Raw genomic sequence first — 17,207 nt, forward strand, 5'->3', positions numbered from 1 at the left:
AGAAACTTCAGGCTTTCCACATATAATTAACAATAACGTTCTGTAACACTGACTACAGCACATGTTCAAACCAGAAATCTGGGAGAATGGCCGTTGGTAAGAGACCCAGCTCAGTTAAAGTGGGAAGCCTGGAAACATCTGGAAGTCTACTTTAACAGTCCTGATTTTCTTCTTTTCCCTCTAAGTATCATTTTTTACAGCTGCTTTCATTCAAAATCCAGGTTCGGGTGGCCAACAGACCCCATAGGGTAGAAGTAAGCAAGTCCAGAAGCTATATTTACCCAGCACAACTCCTTTTTCCACAAGAGAATGATCTGGTTCCCAGCTGAAAGGTAACTGCATCAAAACTTTCGCAAAAGGTCCCGCTTCGTTCTCAGCTGTCCTTGAGACAAATTTCAGCTTCTCAGGCAGGAACACCACTGTCATCTTATGAGAAAAGAGCCCATGGAATAAAGTAACTAATTCCTCGGCAACGGAAAATGACTACTGTTCTGCAAAGAGCCTATTCATTTTTGATATTTGGTGAGTTTCTAGGACTATGCACTAGATTAATGAGATTCTGGCTACTTAACATGAATTATTAGGCATTTAAGGGCATAGATCCCTTTCACAATGACTCCGTGGACCTTTTGTGAGGCATATATATCATTATTAAATGCTCTATTAGGATGTTCCTTGAAAGATTGCCTGAAATCTTTATCCTCCAGTCTCCTGAGTTTTATGTAATATAATTTGTATAGGTGTCTTCATTCTACCACATATGGACATTAAAAATCTTATATGGGATTTGATAATGGTGCACACTCTGCCAGCTTAGCATATCTTAAAAAAAACCCTGTAATCTTTCTACTGTAAGCAGTTGTTTAGAATCAGGCAAACCTGTTGGAAGAAACTGTGATCTATCAGTGTGATATGATGCTAGCAACAGAATGAAGGTAAAAGCATAGAAAGTAAAACTGTTCTGTTCGACTATACTGAAAATATCAAGTTGTGAGTCTGCATTCTTCATTAAGAAACACTTTTATTGTTGAGAATCTTTCATGTAATTGGAATAGAATCTAAATATTTCAAATTTCCTGTTGGACTAATTTTTATCTCTCTCTGTTTGTCACTGATGGTTGATCTGTGGCAGGTGAACAGGAATAGGATCTGGATGTGATCCTGGGAAATATGTTCTAGGTGACCCTGCTTGAGCAGGGAGGTTGGACTAGACGATCTCCCGAGGTCCCTTCCAACCTAAACCATTCTGTGATTCTGTGAATATCAGAAGTACAGGAATACTGCCTTACAGCTTACACTGCTGGACTGACAATCTTTTACTATTGTGCCACAGCTCCTGAGGTGTTGACAATGGATCACTTTGTAGGTTTATCAGCTCAGGAATGTGGAATTTCAACATACAATAAAAGGTATTTAGGTTCCTTATGAATAGGAAATTGGAAATTACATCTATGTGGTCATAGTATTCTAGGAAGCTAATCAAACAGTCAGACATACCACAGCTGAAATGCATATGCTGGAGGAACCTGGGACAGAGAAGAATAAATCTCAGAACTCCATATTGTCTCATTTTTTTCTGTGATTCTTCAGCTTAGAAGGCTGAATTTAAGGGTCTTTCATTATTATATTTTTATTTTTCTGCTCATTGACTATCCCTTTCTCAATAGTTAGAAGGTGAGAAAGCGTTCTTCTCTTTGGCAGATCATCTGGACTATATAGCATTTCTGCAACAGGTAATATGAAATAACACAGAGAAGACAGAGAGAGGAACATTAACAGAAGAATTTGGTGCAACAAAACTCATCCACAAGGAAGCTGGAGCAAAGCACATTCCTTTCCTTTTTACCTATTGTTTCTGTTTTCTGAATGTTCAGAGTAAACAATGATATCCTTTTTTGGCACTGAGATACACCACAAAGCCCATAATGGCAATTCAAAGGGAAATGCACAGTAATTTTACGGGATTTAGCGTTTATTTCAATTTAAAACGTATCTTTACTGTAAAAAAGTAAAAATAAAAAAAGTGGAATGAATCTAAAACAAATAGTAGTAATGATAACAATAACTCTGCCGGAGACAGCAACAGTTTCAGCTGATTTCAGTGGACCATTGAAAATCATCTGTCCTGAAGCTCTTTTGCCTTTTTTTTTTTATGGAAAGTATTTTTAGGGTATTTTCCTTTTGCACAAATGCCTCACTCAATAAGAAAACTTTATAACTGTGAACCTATCCTACAAGCTCTCATCTATATAATTCTCCTCTTACTCCTGATCCTATAAACCCTTTTCTATTTGACTTTGCTTAACTTGCAGGAATAAAATAAAATGGAGAACTGTCTCCAAACAAATGCTAAAGCAGCTGCAGAAGAAATCAATGTTTTATTAAAAAAGACTCAAACAAAAAAGTATCAAACTAGAAATAACATAGAAAAATATTTTTCCTGTCTTTCAATTAGAGCAATCTTTGTTTTTTAAATGATGCTTTTTCTAAATGAAATGACCTTACAGTAGTTTCAGAAAATTTAAGATCATTTACATCCTGTTTTATATTGTCTTTTAATGCCCGTAAGATGAGAAGAAAATAGTGTCTGGCATCACTGCTACACAGAGGTCTATCTAAAAGCCTTTGCATTTGTTCTCATACAATAGTCATTGTAAAATGATCTCACTGCCCATGGCTGGGAAGTTCTGAAAGATTAAGCAGTCTTCATCTAGCAGAATGCAAGGCCCAATTTTCCTCCTTTTTAAGGCCTCCTGCACTGTACACTTACTACAAAATCCCAACTTGCAATACTGTTGCTTTGTAAAAGTATAATGAGAGGATTCAGAGCAGCCCTTTTAAGTCGATTGCATTGCATGATTTACTGTAGTTTGTTGGAAAGCAGTTCTCATTATACTGTGTTTTATCATGGCTATTAACATTATCGGTGGGTACTTGATATAAAGATTACTCTTGTATAATGAGCGTGATGAAAGGCCTGTTTGTGTCTCTCATATCAAGCGCACTGAAGATCTCTTGCAAACTAATTACCTTTATGAGAGCAGCTTGCAGATACAAAGCACTCTAATAACCTGAGCTCATATTTCTTGCTTTGCATGGAAATACATTCTAACCTTAGCCTTAAATGAACTATGCTCTAATTTACACCTAAATATATACCAAGAATAACTCCTCCAGCACCAGTGCAACTTTGTACAAACCCAGGGATCTTCCCAAACAGATCTAATTGAGTGTCTGAGGCCTATAATTGTTAATTCAGCAACATGATTGTGCTAGTGAGTCGTCTGGTTACTGTTACAGATCAAAAACTACACATAATTAGGACTAATTTTGTTCCTCATCCCGATCTCATACTACTGTGATCTGATGGATACTGATTTAAAGGAAGACCAGTTTTAGACCACAAATGTCACCACGGTACCTAGCCAAGACCCTTATTAGGTATTGTACAAAGACCAACTGACATTACTTGTTCTCTGAAGTAGACCCAAAGCAATTAAATACAAGGCCATATGCATATAATATGACAAAGTAACATCATTGTCCTGGTTTAAATACCGTTGCGCCAAATCAGAGCTGGTACTCTTTAAGGTATTTTGGTTTTATACAATGAACTGCAAATGAAATAAATCCATATCTGGACTAAAGTCATTCAACTGATGGTAAGCCTTCTCTCAGTGCTATGCTCTGAGTTTTAAGGTTTCTCTCTCAGGAATGATACCTCTCTTCCTCATCTTGAGCTACCTGCAGCAGATACTCCACAACAACAACAAAATAACAGGAAAAGATTTTCAGGATCATGCTGCCCAACGTGTAGCAAGAGCAAAAGAAGAGAAATGGAACAGGCCTATGGGAGAAGTAATGAGGTTATGTGGATTAGAACCTCACTACCTGAATTAGGCGATGACTCTGGCTTTAAAAGTAGCTTGTTCTACAAACTGTAGATTAATAGTCTGGATACTAGTAGTATTCGCCAGGCTGCTATTCAGTCACTTTAGAGGAGGACAAGAAAATGACTTTTATACCCTAGTATAAAAAATTGTTTCTCACACAGGAGCATATCATTAATGGGAACGGGCATGATGGTGGCAGAGAGAGCTAAAATAGCAATTATGGCTGGCAAGGGGGAATCAGCAGAGCAGAAAGACAGAGAGGCCTTAATGGCTTTCAGTAAGAGCTCAAACAGATTAAGTAGAGAAGGCGAAGGCATTGAAGGGCTTGAGGAGGCAGGTTTGACAGGAGAATAAGCAGCTATGAAGATGATTTTGGCAGAAAGTGTGTGTGCATTCGTGCATTCAAGAAGAAAAGAGAAGGCTGTGATGAGGAAAGATGAGGGAAAAAGGAAAAGCTGTTTGGGCAGTGGAACAAGGTCTTGGAAACAGCTTGACAGGAGAGCAGAGAGGAGCTCGATGTGTGGGGTGATGGAGAAAGCAGTCACAGATGACTATTTTTTTCTAATTTGGTAGGGTAAGAGGACAGTAATACTTCCAGTAGTGACAGAAAGGTAGGAATGCAGAGCGGGCTATGATTTCGGCCATGAAAGATTTAAGATAAGCTCTTCAGGAGGAAGCATCAGAAAGACAGTGATGTAGGAAACGGATGAAGGGAGGCTGCCAGAGTTAAAAACAAATAAATAAATAAAAATTCAGGGCTATGGCTGACCTTTTCTTGCATCTGTGTTTCAATGCCAAGCAGATAAGCAAGCAGTATCTTTTTCCATATTAGATCATAACATTTCTATCTTTTCCCACCTTAATTTCAGGGAAGAGGAGAAAGACATAGAATGAGCAGTGTTGTGACAAAGGTGCTCACACCGTTACACTTCAATCTATAGATTTAATATACTTGTCCAGTGTATCCCTTACCACACAGGTCTCTCTGCCACCATCTTGCCTGTTCTCATTAATGTTATGCTGCTACGCAAGAAATAATTTTTACCCTTCATATTCAGCCAGGCTGGGGTTTATCCTGTTTTTCAAATTTTGGACCATGCTTCAGGTCCACACATATAACACGCTCCAGCACCGAGACACTGCCTAAGAATTTCCTTCTCAGCTTCAACTAACAGCACACATGGCAGTTCACATAGCTTATGTCAAAGCAAGTCAGAACTCATTACGAATTAAAGGGTGGCCATATACTGTTTTCTTTAGGCACTCAATTAAAGGCAGGTGTCTGGCCCCTCATCAGTTGTAGGTGGTCTTTTCCTCCTGGGTTGTTTTTCTTTTCTTGGTGGTGACTCAAGTGCTTTCTTCACTTTCGAAATCTGTAAAACAACCCACAATCATTTTGTAATATTCTCTCTAGTTACATGTGCAAAAGTTTCCAAGTAACAGTCAGGACTTGGTAAGTCATTTTTCTTACTCCTTCTCCTAGGTGCACATTTATTCCAGATTCCTAATGGTGGTTAGTGATCTCAAAAGAAACAGAATAACAGATGCACAAGTGTAGATGGCAGACACGCCAATTTTCCATTGATGAGTTCAGAGGACACTGTAAATTACGCCTGCTGCCAGAAGACCCCAGAAATGGAACAGTCAATCAGATGATTCCTGCTTTGTTTATCTTACAGTTTAAGGACTTGAAATTTAACCCTTCCCTCTATCCCTTCCTCTCAACAGAAAAGCTGAGAAGGCACCACACGTTTGGATTTAGCTGCTTTCAGATGTAATTGCACAAAATTCTCATTGACTCTGGGATCTTCGCCAGAGTACATGCTGACAGAAGATAGCATAGCCCTTGGTTTGATAATGGCCTTACCTTTTCTTCAGTCATCAATATTTTACATTAAGTAGTCTAATCACAGGGTAATGTTGTTAGTCTGAGTGTCAGACATTGCAGAGATCCAGGCTTGGCTTTCACCTAGTGCAAAAAACAAATCAGAAGATGCTCATAAGATTATGTGACTAGGCTCTTGGAGAAGCATAGACAATCACCCAGCCTCTACTAACCACTAGCTGTAAGGAAAATCTCACTTTCAAATGGTTTGTTTACACATACCACCTTATTAGAGATGACCTCCCTCCTTCCTTTGGGAAAAAAATTCCTCTTCAAGAAACAGCCATTCACTTACAGTCCAGCCATATCACACTTATCTTAAATAAAAAATGCAAAGACCTGCTATAACATCCTACTACCCATTTTAAGCAGTGGCGCACAAGAAGATTTAGCCCAGTCTTCATACAGCTGTGTCTCGCAGGAAATGGTGCACGGGCCTGTTTCCCTCACCTTGCCCAGCTCCCGTGTGGGCAAGATCAACGGCAGTTCATGCTTTGAATTGGAGAGCTCGCCCCTACAAAGCTGCGTCAGCGCACCGCTAAGCCAAAGAGAGTGGGCCGGGAAGGGGTAGGGAGGTAAGGAAAGGAGAGGAAGAGCCTGGCTGCTTGTCAGGGGTTTCCAGATGGCGGGGAGACCAGCTGGGGCAATAGCTGAACCGAGCTGCCTGACACCCAGAAGTCCAGGACAAATGGCTGCTGCATGTGCACAGTATGTCCAGAATACATTAGATTTGTCATGCATGTGCAGACCATCTGTGAAGCAAATGCTCAGTAGGCCCAGTTGAGCTGAGAGAAAAATATGAGGGGCCCTGCAGAGCACAACTGTCACCGGAAAGTGGCTCCCTCCTGAACTGGGTGAAGAAGGACTCTGTCCCTCTGCGGTAGCCATACCACAGCATTTCAGTGTCAGATAGTATTAAAGGCTTTTCAGTGACAGTGGGACCACAAAAATATTACATACAGCCATGCAATAAGATGGATTATAAATCAAGCCCACAGAAGAGAGCTGTTTCTGAAAGCAGGTAACTGCATACACCAACAGCGCATTTAGGCAAACTAAAGTAACCATTTGCTTTTGCCATTCTTCGTATAATGCCAGCTGTTTGCCAGTGAAATATTAATCTTTCATGGCCTCCTTTCATTATATGGCACTGATGGAGTGTGAGGAAAGCACATCCAGTAATCTGTTTGTAATTGAACCTGTAACTACTGCTACTTAGAATTCTTCAGGAACTGATTTTAATGATTTTATATTACACAGTCACAGAGCCATAGAAAAATTAAGTTTGGAAGGGACCTCTGGAGGTCAGGTAGCCCAAACGCTAGCTTAAAAGCAAGGCTAATTTCAACTCTACAAAGCCCTAAGGCCTTGTTCAGATGAATTTTGAAAAACTCCAAGGACAAAGACCCCATGGCCTCTCTGGGCACCCGTGCCAGTGCTTGGCTGCTCTCGGGCAAACTAGGACTTCCTTCATTGCAGGCTGTGACTGTTGCCTCTTACCCTTTTGTTGTGCACCTTGAGAGTTATTTGTCTGTCTTCTCTGCAACTTCCCTCTTAGGAAAAAGGGAAAAATTTTCAGTGACATTCATATCCTGCTCATTTTTTCTCCACAAATTAAAGTCTTTTACTATTGCCTCATTCTTTCACAATTAGCAATAGGTTGTTGCATGGCTGCATTTATCATTTCACACACAGGCCCGGCCCATTTCTCCCCTGTACTGCAGTAAACTGAAAATTGAGAAATATGAATAGAGAAGCATTCCTAAATATTAGAACAACAGACACAAACAATTTTAAAACTTTTAAGTAATAACTATTTTAAGGATAATACTGGTATGGATTGAGCAAACTGCTGCACTACCATCTCCTTCAATCTCTCTTTCTCCTTTCTCCTTGCATAGTATTGCACAGGCACATAATTTTTCTCACTCTTTTATCTTTGAATTATAGACAGGAAAACGGAACATAGATTTTTGCTACCTCACAGGAACGTAGTTAGAATAAATACAAAAATCGCTCTGTGCACACCTCAGAGAAAAATGTTCCTTAATGAAAGACTTTGTGCATTATTTTAGAATCGTAATATCTTTCCAGAATTCAGTTAGGAAAATTTTCAAAGGGGCCAAAGGCATACATCAAACTACCACTTAAATACATTGGAAATTAAATAACTATTGGCTATTTGTCTCTTTGAAAATCTTCTTTCTCTAGTTAAGATCTTTGAACTGGTCTATATCCATCACTAGTGGCAGAATAGCATCAGAACCTTTTTATTATCCTCACTAAAAAATTACCACCTCTTTAATTCAGATAAGCCCTCTCAGATAGTCGATAAAACATGCCTGCTTTAGATTTCATAACATGACAATTCTGCATCATGATGCAAAGGCATTGACACAAAGGCCTTACCCTGCTAGTCCTTTCAGTTTGTTACGTCAGAAACGTCAAGATGAAAATGACGCCATACTAAACATGCAGCTTTATCCTCTTAAACAGTTGGAAAAAATGTATTGCAACTTGTGTTAAGCAAAGGCTTGTTTTTGTTTCTCTCTATGTATAGAACCTACACGTGTATACCGTGTATACGGAAAGTGTAAATCCCAGGGGGATCATCATAACTGCCCTTTGGTACTGAATTTCTGTAGTTTGTCTTTGCTTGAAATACCCAACTACCACTTACTTTATCTTTTAGTGAATTTCTAATTAGAATTTTTATTATTTTAATGATTTTCTAATTTAATATTTTTCTAAAAGAAACTTCAACACATGACTGACTTGCTAGATATAAAGATATGTGCTATAAATAATCTTTAACAAATATTTTCTTGGAGAAAAAAGTATGAGAGTTCTTTCTGCATCTGTGATGCATGCATGACAAATACTCTTTCTCATCTTAGAAAGATAGCAATGAGGGAATGGCTCACAGAAAAGCACCACAAGATGAGACAGAAGGGACTCATTTTTATGCGGTCTTCGTTAGTAATCTTTATAACACAGTTATAAGTGCCCACGCTGAAATGCAGACATCCCTCAGGTTACCAGAAATGTTTTAAGTAAGAACAAAAGTAGGAAGCAGGTAAACAGAGACTATTTACACTGTACTAGAGACAAGTAATAAGGTTGTAATGGACAGCTATAGACAGGTAATGACATAGTGACTAATGAAAAGAAACAGGAAAAAGCAATTGGAAAATTCTCTTCCGTATTCCTTCTATGAACGATTGGAAGGAGAAAAAAAAAACCATGCTAACTGGAAAAAGTGCAAAACTTGAAGGTGTCTGACATCTTTCCTGTTATGGCAAAAGGAATGGGAATCTGGAAGCAAGCAAGAGGGCAAGAAATAAAGCCGCAAAATAACCGACTTGTTTACTAGGACGATCACACCAGAGGCATGAGCAGCAGGAATGGAATGGAACAGGACGGTCTGGCCCCGGCCAGCGCTCCAAACCCACAGCCTCCTCGCAGGAGTGACAACACCCTCAACCAATACCGTCCCAGACAAAAATATAACCTCAGCACGCTTCCCACTGCCCGGTGAGTAATGCTGAGCACGGGCCCATGCAGCTCCTGAGACTGGATTAACTGTCTTGTGGGTTTCCTTTTCTGCTTTCCCTTTTGTTTTCAGTTTCCCTCCTGCTGCTCGGATGGTTAGATGCTTCCCGAACACTCCTGCACTTGCTGATTCCTCAGTTACCTCCTACTGAGGCAGATGCTGCAGCACGAGAGCACAGCTGAACTGTGATCATAGCTGGGACTGCACGTCATGGAGGTGCACCCAGGCCAGCGAGGGTGCTGCTGGCAACACTGCTTTAACTGTCCCGTGAGCAGTCTGGAAATCATTCAGGCACTTTGCCCACTCCAAACAGAAGATGCAGAACTTCTGGCAGGATGGTTTCCTACACTCACTTTGTCTCCACTTTCTCTTTGTTTTTTTTTCTCCTGTTTTCTTATATTATCTCTTTTCTTCCCCTTTCCTCTTTTCTGATCCCAGTATCTCTTTGCTCACTCCCTGTTCTGTGCTCACTGTGCTGTCGCTGTCTTTTTGTACTTTTCCTTTCTTCCCCCATCTTATTCTTTCTCGCTTTCTCTATTTATCTCTCCTTTTGCTTTATTCATTCATCTCTGCTGCAATTCCTCCTGTGCCTTTTTTGCCTTTATCCTCACATCTCTCCCCATGAGATGCTTCTTCTCTTTTGCATGTTTTAAAGATCACTTTTCATGGCTATAAACAGCAAAATACTAGCAAAAACACTCAAATAGTCTAGAAAGGGTCAGGGGATTTTAAGCATCCGAATCTCTTCTTCTCAAGAAGGCTCTGGCTCACATCTGCCCCATGATAACTGCTGATGAGCACTACGCTGAAGATGATGGACAGGGGGGCACAGCACCGTATGCGCTCCCACACGCTTTATCCTTCTTTCCTGCTGGCTGTGAGGGGGTGCTGAGATGGGCAAAGCGCAAAAGCAGTGAATTCGGCTTTCTGAGAGTGAGTATGGCAAAGCCACTCATGGCACTAGGGCAGATCAGTGCTCAGATACTCATCAGCTGAGTCGGGGAGGGAAAGTTCAAAGAAGGGCAGCGTCTACAATCGGAAACATGTTTTGGGCCCGAGGACTAGAAGAGTTAAAAATAGGAACATGTGGGCCTAGTTACAGAACAAAGGAAAAGGGGCTAGAAAACGGAACAATTTGGGGAAATGCTGAACAGTTGATCACCCAGTGTATTGCAAACAATGTCAGATGCTGCTCCTGCTTTCCTTATGGAAAAGATCTGAACCAAGCAACAGATGACCCGCACTCCTTGCATGGGAATAAAATGCACAGATGAGTGAGAACATGGGATGTGCACTTGACTTTTGCATGGAAAAAATAGGAGTTAACTTTGTCCTTGTAGAAACTGTAGAGGCACAAGGACTAGAACAGCCTTCAAAGTCCACAAAACACAAAACCTGCAGACACGGACCTGGCCTGTCTCTTTGAGCAAATCAGTTCCTACCTTCTTTCTCAGGCCTTCATAGCCTTGCTCACCCTTACGTTGCAGAGAGTAGAACTGGCTGAATTTTCCTTGGGTTGCTTCAACTTTATCAGGTTTAATGCAATATGTATTTGAGCAATAATAAGACTTTGAGGAGTGTTGAGTTCAGTTGTGCTGGCTCCTTTGGGATATGATGCCTGGTCATGCATATCTGTATGCTAACTCTAGACATTGAAACTCTGAAATAATCAATACAGTCAAAAATTGGTGGCAGTTGTATTATGGTTTGAAAACACAGTGGCCTCACGGTGGCAGACTCCAGCCAGACTTCCTTGTGGCTTGGGCCTAATCCTGTTTTAGGGCCCAGATTTCATGACTCATTTACATTTGCGTGTTTTGAACAGCCTCCATGCTTGTACAGATGGTGGAAGATTGTCTCAGCTATGAGACAAAGAAGAAACCTACCACTGTAAATTAGTGGCCAGACCAAACGTGGAAATGACTGGATCAGTGTATTAAACTGCTGCTTTCCTTCTTCTCCCTCTGATTCTAGTAGGGAGTGTTTAAACTTCCATGTGGCGCTACGCACTGCTGCCAGACTTCAACTGGATTTCTGATTTCACATTTGCCAATACCATGTAATAGCAACTGAAATGACTTCCTGGGAACGTCTTATGCTAAACTGATGAAACACCATTATAAAACATCGTATTTTTGTTTCAGCATCTATAGCACAAGCTTTTCTATAAAGAATTTAGATTAAGATGAGAATCTCACACAGATGCATACTAGTTTATTCCCTTTAAAATATTCCTAGCATAAATCACAGATATCTCAGCCAAACTTGAGAACTCACCCTCCTAAACAAACTCTATCCCGTATCTGATATGAAGAGTTCAGGAATGAATATAGCATTATACTTACTACCTAACCATGCAACATCTTGTAATTTTCCCTCCATGTTCTTGGAAACATAGATAATCTAATTAACTGCTGATCATCGAAGTGTAATTTTTATCATTGAAACGTGCTGCTGTGCTTTTCTTTCCCCCTAGAGCTTCAGATATGGCAGAAATCAGTATTTGAAGTAATCTGGGGAGATTTCTTTTAGATAACTTTGTCTTGGAAGATGACAAAGGATAAAAAGCTATTTTTCAGAAGTAACATGATTCAGAAATCACAAAAATTGTAAGACTCACTGAAATCTATAGCAGAAACCTGCAATGAAGGTTATTTTTTTAACTAAGTAACGTGGCTACACTTTTGCTTGTGTCTGTCTAGTTCAGCTCAGACAGGGTAATCTCAGGCCTGCCTGCACACATTTACAAGTCTGTCCGTTACAAATCAACAAGGATGCCCTGGGCTCCACTCCTTTGCCTACACATGGCTACCCAGTGCCCTGGGGTAGCCTTCATGGCATCTGGTTGTGCTCCAGGACACAGGTCTCCTGCAAACTCTGTATATTAGCTGCCCTCCCTGTGTGGACGGACGCTCCACTGCATCTCAGATGGCACTCTTGAATCAAGCCCCTGAACTAAATATTCCAGATAACTAAAAATAAAAATTACAATGAATATCTACCAGTTTGGGATGGCTCAGGCACTGGCTTGTATCAATTCTCCAAGTGCACTTAGAGCCTGAATTTTAGATGAACCTTATTACGTGCAATTATAAAATGTGAATTTGAAAGCATTTTTTGCAAAAAGTTTCCTTCAGGAAGGGAAATGTGTTACAGCTTCCATCGTTTTACTTTCTATTTTACTTCTGAGTGCTTCCAGCAGAGTAACAATATTCCATGATAAATACCAGGCTAATACTAAGTATACAGCGTTTAATCTTATACAACATTTTTTGGAGAGTTTATGCCTTAGCTGAATGTTACATATAAATTGTGTCTTTTGTGTATTATATCTGATCTGTAGAAAGGGTGGAAGATAATTACAAAACATATTTTTGAACTAACTGCACTATGATCAATGTTTAAAAACTTTCATCTTAACACAGATGTTCCCCACTTGCTCCAAAAAGTAAACAAGGATGTGAGAAACCATTCTTTTGGTCCAAATGATCTCCTTCTGCATCTTATACAGACACTGGATGTGAGAAACCATTCTTTTGGTCCAAATGATCTCCTTCGGCATCTTATATAGACACTATCACCTCTGCCTATATGGATCTGGCCACCTCTACTAGAAGCTTATAATCCAGACACATCCGTGGAGAAGTCTAGCATGTTTGTATTACAGAGATTAGTTCTGGTCATTGAAAAAAGAGAGAACAGTTTTAGAGTACAACATATAAGTGGTCCCCTATGGGTATTAGAGAATGGTAAGGAATAGGCTGAAAAATAGCATTTGCTAATTTCCAAAGGAGTATTAAAGATAAACTTTCCTCCTTCCTCCCTTAGGTGTTTCTGAAATGGCAATTTCTTTCTATTTCCAAGCAAAGAAAGTTCCAAAAATGTTTTCTCACGTAACTTCTCGCTTAAATTGTTAAGAAAACGTTTAAATACTTCTTCTCTACAACTCCCAGGGTATTATTTCTCCTTCCTTATGTACAGCTGTGTTGCAAAGCTTGATCTTCAGTGCTTAAATGTGGAAAGGTTGATAAGTTACACTAGAAGTAGCATCTGGGGAAGCTGCATATCTGGAGAGTTTATTTGAAAAGAATTTGTAAAAATGCAATAAAGAGAAAGATTAATTGCCAAAATTAGATTGGCACATCTAAGGATTTTAAATGCCAAGCTTACAGCATAATGGACTGATTAGCTACGTCTAAATTCATTACAGAAAAAAATTACAGTTAATGCTGGTGCTCTTCAAAACTATGCAAAGATAAAAAGTGCAGCAAAAGTTTGAATGCACAGACTTCAGCTTTAGGATATTCTTTTAAAATGTGCAGCACATTCAGTATTATGAAGTACTGGGCATGTTCAGACAACGCTTTGCTAGGAGGGTGGCAGAATATTCTCTTCAGTTTGACTTCAGGGCACTGTTCTTGGTTTAAGCTTACCTTTTCCCCCAGTGGCTGCAGAGCTCAACTTTGCTTCACTGGGAACATACTCACTGCCAAGCAGGGAGTTATTCTTCCCTGCTGTTGCAAAAGATTCCTCAGTTTCTGTTCAGTCCTGGTATAAAGGCTGCTAAGTATCACAGTGAAGTTTGTTCTCCAAACACTTCAACCAAAATACTGCTTCAGTCACTACCTTGGGAATCGGAAAAAAATGAGGTGGTCAGTGCTCTGATTTGAATTCAGTAATGCAAAATGCTGTAGGAGATTTAAGGCCCTCTCCTTCCCCAGATATCTGCCCATCACTTCTCTCTGAAATTACAACCCTATAACAGAGTCAGTCAAAGCTGAAATGTCCATTCTCAGCTCCTCCTCAGCCTACCAAGGATCTTAGCACAAACCCATCTTTACCACTGCTAAAAATTAATATCCTGGACTGTGAACTGAGCATGTGTGGATACATGCAGGTAGGATTACTGGCACATATTCTCCGCCAGCTCCTCAACAGTGATAGATCCATGGGAGGTGTGTAATGGACACCTGAGGTCAGAGTAACTGTGCCTGAGAGCAGGGCAGCAAGGTTTGCTGAGTCTATCAATCAGCAGGAATTTCCACTTTTTTTTTTTCTAGACGGTTCCCACACTGCCAGCTCTCACAGGCAGTTCTCCAGGCATGGAGAGAGATGCCTATGCAAAAGGCCGATGTACCAATTTTTACCTAGATTATCCATCTGGCCTTAAATCACAAGTTATCACACCCAAAACTGCTCATGGGAAAAAAAGCAGAATATACTGTTTCAGTTTGACTCCTGTATTGTGTGTGGGTCCATTCCTAGCTCTGCTGCAAAAACCCCTTAGAGTTAAAGGGAACAATAATAGAAATTCCATGCTTAGATGTGCTACGGATTCATTTCAGTGACATCATTTATCTGTTTGGCTTCGCCAAAGGGAAGACGTTCATGTTATGGGATGCAAAACCAGCATCAAGAATGAAGTAGGTTAGAAAGATCTAAGTTTTCAAAAGAACATGCCATACGTGGACCCTCACGTATGCTCATTTCTTGAGTACTGGTGTCGAATATTTGTAACCAAAACTTTCTTAGCTAATGAGTTACAACCTTGAAAAGTACTTAGAAAATGAAAACATATTTCAGCCGTTAAAAAGAAAGGCCATGTTAAAATAAGCTCATCTTATTGTCTGGAATGGCATAAGGAGAATTTAAGGAGATTTCATGCAGATTCAATAGTAAAAAGACATGCCAGATAAAATGAATTACCTAATCTTGTTTACTCTCTAGAAGACAAAAAGATGAACATGCTTTATGTATGTCAAGTTACAGAAATCCGATAAATCCATAGTTAAAGTAAAGTTCTTGTAACTTTATACTTTCAGCAGCCTTCTGGAAAATGCATTTTAACATTAAATTTTGTTTAACCATAGAATATCTTGCTATGTAAAAAAACAAGTCAAAGCTGTAAAGAAATACAGTGAATTACAAACATAACCACATGTAACTACTTTACCTAAATCTTGGAAATGCCTGCAAGGAACTCTATGAATAAAATATATAAAATATTTGAGCTAACTTAGGAATGAACTGAAGGGGACATCCAACAGGGATGAATTCTATTTCTGCTTCAGGCTTTGGCTATGGATACTATAAATAACAGGTATTAAAGAAAGCTGGAGTGGGGAACCTCTTTTTACCAGCCTTTTCTGTTCTAAGTTGATTTTGCTATTTTCTCTCATTGTCTCTTTTACTGTTTCATACCCTTTTCTGCTCACTTACATCCACGTAGACAAGCTTGGACATTTGCCAGCAATAAGAGCAAGTGAACAGATGAGAGAATGAAAAGGAAAGCTGGTCGGGGATTAACAGGTGGCACGATTCTACTTGGTTTTTCTAAAAGATTCACCTAAATACCAACCTGGAAACAAGAAATCTCATGTGATTTTCAATTCTTGCTCTCTAGAAGTAGTAATTAAAAAATGGTGTATATTGCCTCAAAGGAACTCTATTAGAAAATGTTATGAAATCAGCCAATTATAAAATGTAGTAGAGGATGAGGAAGTGGTGAATTTACTTCAGATCTTTTTTCTTCGCATAAATTTTCAGCATTTGGAGAAGTTCTTCAACATAAGAATAGCCATCGTCGATGACACCACAGCTTTGTCCAAAATTCTTTTTTTTTAATCCTGACCAATCACCAATGCCTAGGAAAAAACATTGGAACATGTGTGTAGGAATATAGGAATAGTTCCCCCAGGACCCTTTTGTAGCCTCCAGCAATTCATGGCTGAGAGATCTCTCACCCCATGCTAATGTTTTATGGTTAATGGACTTCAGTGGGCTTTTTCTTCTATGAATTTACCTAGTTGCCTCCTGAACCCATGTAAGCTCTTAGGATGCACAAAGAATTCTACAGCTCAGTGAGGTCCTGCATGAAGAAACATCTCCCTTTTTGTTTTGGTTTTTGTTTGTTTGTTTTAGTTTTTGTTGTTGTTCTTGTTTGAATCTGTACCTATTAATTCAGGTCAATTTACCTACAAGGTTTAGATGCCTAAAATTAAAGCAAGCGGAGTATTCCACTGAAGGCCATTAAAGGCATCTCTATTGACTGTATAATGAACTTACTTCAGAAAAACTGCTCCATTTTTCTTTTTCAGGCTCATAGTTTTATGTGCCTAAAACTAAGATACAAGCTACTTATGTCAAGGAGCCAGAGTTACAGCAAGAAAAATTTATCACTTGTGTGTAATGTTCTGGACCCTGTTAGAGCTGAGACTGTGGTTCCTGTGTGCTACACACTTTCTGTGTGTACTATAAGAAAAAGAAATGCCTGTACTGATGATATACAATGGCTAAGCAGCCAAGGTATCCTAAAGAACAGCAGATTACAGAAGAATGTGTATGTTGAACACAACATTCTGGGCTCAAGAAAAGCCAGAACTAATGCAGTGAAAGCATCAGGTCTGGTTTTGGGAGACAACACACATATGGGAATTCCTGGGAAGCCTGAGTTGCTGTTAAATTTAATCTCCTTTTTTGTCTTTAGTTTCCTTAAAACTCTCTGGGGAAGGGACTTTCTCAAAGTGTCTCTTCACACTTAGGGCAATGGAGAATTCATTGGAACTAGGGCTCTTGATACTTAATAGGATTAAGAAGCAGTAACAGAAGACAGGGTAGTGGCAACTAGAGACATTCACGGAAAGACTTCAGAAAGACATATGTTTATATTGTCAGTGTGACTTTAAAGAGAGAGAGAGAGAGGGAGAAGCACAGAAGAGACATGTCTGTTCCTCACCTCTTCTTTTTGCTGTTCTTTGAGTTTTTGGCAAGTATTCTGGATGTGGACTCCAGATAGAGGAAAGGATATTGAATTTTTTCCATACTAAGGAAAACATAGAAGGGAAAATTGGTATAGTTCTTCAAGACTGATGGGAAA

At 39.6% G+C, this 17,207-nt stretch overlaps 1 long non-coding RNA gene across 1 annotated transcript; it reads right to left on the reverse strand.

The window, feature by feature from the left end:
- Positions 1–2,075: 2,075 nt before the first annotated feature.
- On the reverse strand, positions 2,076–13,953 carry LOC104139474 (uncharacterized). Its single transcript, XR_693120.2, has 3 exons — positions 13,765–13,953; positions 5,761–5,862; positions 2,076–5,266 (listed from the first exon to the last, which is right to left on the reverse strand). It is a non-coding gene; the product is annotated as an uncharacterized lncRNA (long non-coding RNA).
- Positions 13,954–17,207: the final 3,254 nt, after the last annotated feature.

The sequence above is a fragment of the Struthio camelus genome, chromosome 1, assembly GCF_040807025.1.
Source record: "Struthio camelus isolate bStrCam1 chromosome 1, bStrCam1.hap1, whole genome shotgun sequence".
Classification (NCBI taxonomy): domain Eukaryota; kingdom Metazoa; phylum Chordata; class Aves; order Struthioniformes; family Struthionidae; genus Struthio; species Struthio camelus.